This window comes from Nematolebias whitei, chromosome 8 (assembly GCF_014905685.2).
Source record: "Nematolebias whitei isolate Nwh7 chromosome 8, NemWhi1, whole genome shotgun sequence".
Taxonomy (NCBI): Eukaryota; Metazoa; Chordata; class Actinopteri; order Cyprinodontiformes; family Rivulidae; genus Nematolebias; species Nematolebias whitei.
The window spans coordinates 29,656,885-29,663,689 of record NC_056505.1 but is presented as its reverse complement, the minus strand read 5'-3'; positions in this window follow the sequence as shown (position 1 = coordinate 29,663,689).

Below are 6,805 nucleotides of genomic sequence, written 5' to 3'. Positions count from 1 at the left end.
ATATATAAATATATATATTTATATATATATATATATATACATATATATAAATATCTGTGTATGTATATATACACAGACAAACAAACACAAATATATTTATAAATATATAAATATATATATATACATATATATACATACATACATACATATATATTTATATAAATGTATATATACACACACATATATATGCATATATAATTTATTAATATACATATATGCATATATATATATATATATAATTTATTAATATACATATATTATATATATATATATTAATGAAAGTCTCTAATAATAAGAAAAATAAAATATTTTATTTTAATCAAATCAAAGGTCCATAAAGGTTAAATGTTTCTTTTAATTTTGCTTCATGATAATCTTTAAACGATAGAATAATTTTATACATATTAGGCTATAAAGAGTGGAGGAGAAGATGATCGAAGAATAAAGGCCTTGTTTAAAACATCGCATTAAAAACATCAAAACAATTAAAATAAATCGTATTTTTCTCTGTGATATGAGAATATGGTGTAACAACAGTATCGCTGAAGACAAACACGCTCGTGTCTCCGCTGTGTCCCCCTCCCTGCTGCTGTCCATCCAGGCGATGCTCAGCTGGAGCAGCCAGATGTGTCGCCCTCTGCTGGCCGCCGGCAGAACTGCATCTCGCTGTTACTTCATCTCCTTAAACTCGCAAATAAACAACAGGAAAACCTGCTCCGTTTTGTTTTCCGTTATGGTCTTCTGTTCTGTTAAAATAAATCTGCATCAGCCCCCATGCTGACCCCCCCACCACCACTTCCTCCTCCTGCTTTCTTTGCTCCAGCTCTTCCATCAGCATGGGGTCAATTACCCCCGCCTCCCTCTATATTGGATTATCTGAGCAGCATTATGAGCTGGACACCATCAATAGAATATAATCGATGGTGGGGTTCTTTTTGTTGTTGTTTTGTAACCTGCCCCCCCACCACCACCACCTTCATTCATCAACTCTCGCTCAGGTCAGTTGTGTGACATCAGACATTCATTCAGTAAATCAATCCGCCAACTTTCAGCCCGCGGTGTTTTAATGAGCCTCTACATGACATACACCCCCCCCCCCCCCCCCCCACCCCGGCACTGAAAAATAAAGCAGCAGCAGCAGCAGGTGTGCAGTTTGCTTTAAAGTGAGCAGAACTGTTGCACCCACCGGAAAGGTAAGAAATAACTGGAGTACTGCGACTTTTACTTCCTGCTCACACGGAGCTTATAAATAATTTACTTCATATTTAAAATATAATAAATATATTTTAACAAAAATATGAATATTTAATTGCTTTCGTTTTAGACAAATTTAGAGGAGCAAAGCAACATTTTCTGCATCAAATCAAAGTTGAGATTATTTTTTGATCCGTTTAAAAAAAAAATTGAATCATTTCTAATTTTAAAGAAAAATACAAAATTAATATTTACTATTAAACCGTGTTATGTTTATTAAAATATATATTTGTATGGCTTTATTTTTTAAATGCCATAAATAAACATCAAAACTTTACGTGTTCAGAAAAGTCGTTTGAAAATCGCGCTTTAATATAAGGATACCCCCCCCCCCCCCCCCCCCGGCATGGGTTAAGTAATAAGATTTGTATCGCGCTGTTTGTCTTTGAGGAAAACAACAACAACAACAACAACAACAACAACCATCCCTCCAAAGTCAGGCCTGCTGCAGAAACCAGAGTAGATCAGCTCGTGCACGCGCCTCCACAGCTGGTGCGTCTGAGCTGAAGTTTCATTGATTTTTATTTTCAAGGATTTACAAATAAATATGCCGGGGGGGGGGGGGGGGGTGTCAGGGTTTTAATGTGGCTTTCTAACATTTTATTTTATTTTAATTTTTAAAGAAGAAACTATTTGTTTCCCTGAACGGCTCAGAAACAGTATCGCGCACGGTGTGCGTGCTCAGCTCGTGACATGTCACCACACACGGTCTGGTTTGACTCGCGGCTGCAGAGCTGCGCCGCTCAGCTCTGAGATTATCACAATAATCTGACTCTCTGCATCTCAACTATTTTAATCTCTTTTAAAACGACAGCTTGATTTGAACAAACCAGACGCGCGCGCAGCTACAGTAATAAACAAGCCGGGGCTCCTCGGGCCTGTGGGGGCCCCTTCACCTCGTTCATTCATGGATTCAAATCTCTCCATGTGTCATCATCCAGATTATAAATATTTTAACCTCGTGATGAGGCGGTAAAGTAAAGTTCTGCAGATGTTTCGTTCTTCTTCTCATATTTCTGCTTCTTCCTGCAGCTTTTCTTATCTTACTGAGGCAGACAAAAAAAATGATTCTGCAGGATAATCCCTGCTCCCCGAGGATTAGAGCAAAGTATAATACAGCTCTGTCAACCCATGGCCAGATTTGTTTAAGTTATGATTTATTGGATTCAGATTTTTTTCTCTTCTCCCTTCCTGACAAATTTATTGAGTTCCTGACAAATGGCCTGCCGGCGAGCTGACACAGATGTGTCTGAAATGTGTTTATCTGCACAGCTGGAGAAAAATACAAACAACTCGCACTTGGTTCATTAACTTACAAACAATTAAAAATAAAAAATTCACTTGTCATATTTACAATCTATAAATTAATATAAATGCTCACATCTAGGTGAGTAAATCCAAAGCTTTTAATTTCTTAATTCAACTACTAAAAGTTTGGAACAAATATCAGAATCACGAGACATTTAAAGATAAACATTTTCCACTTTTTAAAATCACCGATCCAACAATTTCTGCAAAGTCACCTGTTATTATAAAACAATAGATTTAGCTCATTTTGTTAAGTTTGTTTAGCTCATGAAGAGGCAGGACTGTAGTGATCATCAAAAATCCAAAATAAATGCAGCTTATATAAACAGTGCATCACAATTTCGATTAAATGATACTGGTTATATATATATTTTTTAAATATGTTTTAAAATTTTCAGTTTAATGTCATTATTTTAATCAGTTCTCTGATTTTTGAAGTGAATCTGATCACAGCCGAGCTGCGTCAGCGCTGTTTCAATAACAACACCGCCCCCTGCTGGACACACCCCGCTGGTACAACTCCTGCAGGAAAACCATTCACCAGAAACATCTGAGTGGATGAATTAACCTATTTGTTATGTTTTCTTTGAGGACACGAATTATAATAGTTATGCATAAGAAACGTTGAGGTAGCTCATGTTGGATTTAGAATTTTAAAAATATATTAATTAAAAAAAATAAAACATGCTTTGATTGAATCTTAGAGGAGTTTTGCCATTTTAATTTATTATAGCTGAAGGATGAAGTTGTTTCACATAGCCTTAAATGATCAACATTAAGTGTACTAATCTTGCAGCTGATCAATATTATTATTTGCAATGATCAAGAAATAAAAGTACTTTACATTAAGGAACTGTTAATTATTGTGAACTTTATCAGGTTTTAAATGTTTTACAAGTTGTTCTTATTTTCACTCACCTTGTGAGTTTGACCATTTATTATCATCGCAATATTTTTCCCTACAGTATACTGATAAGTTTTCTGTGGTCTGTTCATTAAAAACAACAAAACATGATAATGTATGTGTAAAATAATTATGTGTGTGTGTGTTTCCTGTTTCTTCCCCCAGACATTTGAAGTGAACAAAATGCTAATAGTATGAATATTTACAATTTAAATAATTATTATAAAACAAAAATCATAAATAAATTTAGTTTATGCCATAATACAATTTACTGAAAATAATCTCACACAGTTTAAATTACTATTATTATTTTTTAGTAAAAAAAAATAATTATACCAGCTATAATAATAATTTTATATCTTTCTCTTCAGTACAGCTTTTTATTTTCTTATGCAATATATTTTTCCAAGTGTCTTTGTCTTAATTAGTCACAAAAAGTTTATTAAGAAAAAGTATGCTCTATTAAAAAAAACTACTTTTTAAAATAATAATATTAATAAAGTCAAATGTAAAAATTGTGCACCTTTACTAAAACCTAGACTTTTAACTTCTTTTTTGTTGTTGTCCTGAATATTTTTATTAGTTGGTCAAGTATAGAAGCAAGCTACAGACAATAAATAAACAAATAAACAACAACAAACAAAATGAAATGCATGGATTATTTTTTATTTATTTTTGAGACGTGGGAGTTTCGGTTTTCCTGCAGTTTTCCTTCAGACTCAGGCAACACAAAGCTCCACATCAGGAACGACTTACTGTCCGCTAACTTTAAACTAAATGAAACGATAGCCTTCAAGTGTCTGCATCCTGTGTCTGTGTGTGTGTGGGACTTTAATAACCGCATAAAAACCTAAATCTTCACCGAACAAAGACCATTTAAAATGTCCTACAGGTAAAGTAACTGAGGAAAACCTCTGAACAAATAACTCCTAACTTTCTCACCACGCCTGAGCTCAGGCCTTGACGTTGTTTCATGCTTCTTCTTCTGCTGCTCAGGTGAGATTTGCAGCTTCTTTCATCAAAGGATCCCGATTTTCTCAGGATCTGCACAAGAATACAGTTTCCTCAGAGGACAGAATTCACACAGCAGGAGGCCCGGGGTACGGTTTTAGGACGTACGCCATGAACAACAAGCGTCGGCCTTCATGTCGAGTGCAAAATGTCTCCGGCTCCTGAACGAACGGCGTGTGTTGGCTGCAGAGCTGAAACATAGGCCAAACGTAATTAGGCATGAAGGGCTCGTTTGGAGCAAGGAATCCTAAAAGTGAGTAAACTGTCGATCGTGCATTATATTTATTGATTTAATGACGAGAGACAGAAGATAAAACGTCTTAACTGGAAACCAAAGCAGAAATACTGGTGACCATGGCCAGCAACACTTCCGCTCTACAAACATCTGCAAACGTGCGACTCTTTGTTTCAGTTTGTATTAGCTGCAGAGGACGGGCTAAGTGTGTGTGCACAGTGTGAGCGTACGTGTGCAAATTTGATTGCGAGCGTGCCAATAATAGGCCGCACTTCAGAGGAGAAGGTAGAAATCCCCCCAGATGTTCTGCAGCTGGGAGGATCTGGTAGTGAAGATGGAGACAGCATCTGTCACAGGCGAACGTTTCTAATCTGTCCCGAACATTAGGCAGAGCGCGCTGAAAACCCTCCAACATGTGCGACTCACGGCGCGCTCGCCAAAGTTCACAATTAAATGAGATTCAAGAGAGAGAGAAGACATTTATTACGCCGAGCAGAAAAGAAGCAATTTGAACTTTTTCCTCAAAGGCTGACGAACGAAGCGAAATAGGGCCGAGCTGAAGTTATTAGGGTGGAGTGCTGCAGGCGATGGAGCGAGGCTTTGAACTGGAGGTGCAGCGAGGCTTAGTGAGGTCAAGATCTGTCAAACATGGAGCAGAACAAATGTCACAACGTTCAAGACAGGAACAGAACTCCAGTTTCCAATGAACAGAAACCAGAACTTTTTAACATTGAGTGTAAAGGAAAGTGATGTTTTCACAAAGTTTCTAATCCTGACGTCTTTACTTTAGTACTGGTAACTGTGGGAATCCCAGCACGCTGACCTTGATGGGACGGAGATATTTGCCTTCCCGGGTTCATGTAGTTACCACTCGGTCAACCCTGCGCCCCGTGAACTGACCCTGTCCTCCCAGCGAGGTTGAAAAGGAAAAGAAACCCAATCCTCCAGGGAGCGCGCTGACTAACAAGAAAACTGCTGGCCCGAATCCCTCAGAAGTGCTGTGTTTTCCCACCGGACCACTTTCAGCTTAATAAACATCTTAACTAGCCCGAGGTCCCACGGGGGCTGCTGGGAAATCCTCGGGGCAGCCAGAGCTCAGGAGCTGGCCCTTTATTGCATCCAGGTGGTTGTTAAAAAATGCTGGCTGGCCATAAATGTCCAATAAAACGCACGCGACACCTTGGAGGGTGGACGGGGTCAGTGCACCTGTCTGTGGACACAAAACTCAAGTCACCTCCACCCGTGCTCCGTGGGTTTTGATTCACCACACCGCTGACGGAGGGGTTACTTAAGAGGAGGCCCCGAGCTTTGACATCTCCAGAAGACGAAGGACGTAAGTGCTTGTTTGAGCCTCACATACAAGGCGGTCTTCACACTGTGAATAAAGATAGAATAAAATAAAAAAGTGTGGCCTACAGAAACAGGCCGTACGATCATGGTAGCTGCAGCACAAACACTCAGAGGGTGCTCTGACGAGGCGACGTCTTACAGCATGTTTTCTTTCATCGTCATCATCTGAGCACCTGAGCAGAGGAATCCCTCCCTCATGCTGTCAGGAAAGCAGCACGTTAGCGAGTTTAGAGCTTCTCGACTGTTTGCGAGCTCCTCGCACGACGGCGAGCGGCGGCAGCAGCTTCCCCTCGTCTGTCCGGCCTGGGCGCTGTCCAGAGGAAGGTTTAATTGTCCCACAGGTCTTGGTAAGCCCCGGTCGGGCTTTTGATCTGACTTGAAAGGAGCTAATTGATTTCTGTGTTCCAGACAGTGTTGGGGTGGGGGTGGGGGTGGGGGGTTGAGGGAGAGAGATGCTTTCTGGTCATTTCACATGTGCCAAAAAAGAGAAGGAGAGAGGGGAGGCAGCGAAGAGAGAGATCACCTCACACCCAACACCATCCCTGCACAATTACAGTAATGTGACTCACATGGGCTGGCCGCCATTGCAGAGAGGGGGGGGGGGGGGGGGGTGAGCCGTGTGGTCTCCACTTTAACAAGCCCCTCAGAGGGGAGCTGCACATCATTTCTGCCCTACTTCAGCCAGAGGTAAGATGAGTGATGTCCCCCCCCTCCTCCCCCACACAGCAGCTCCCCCCCCCCCC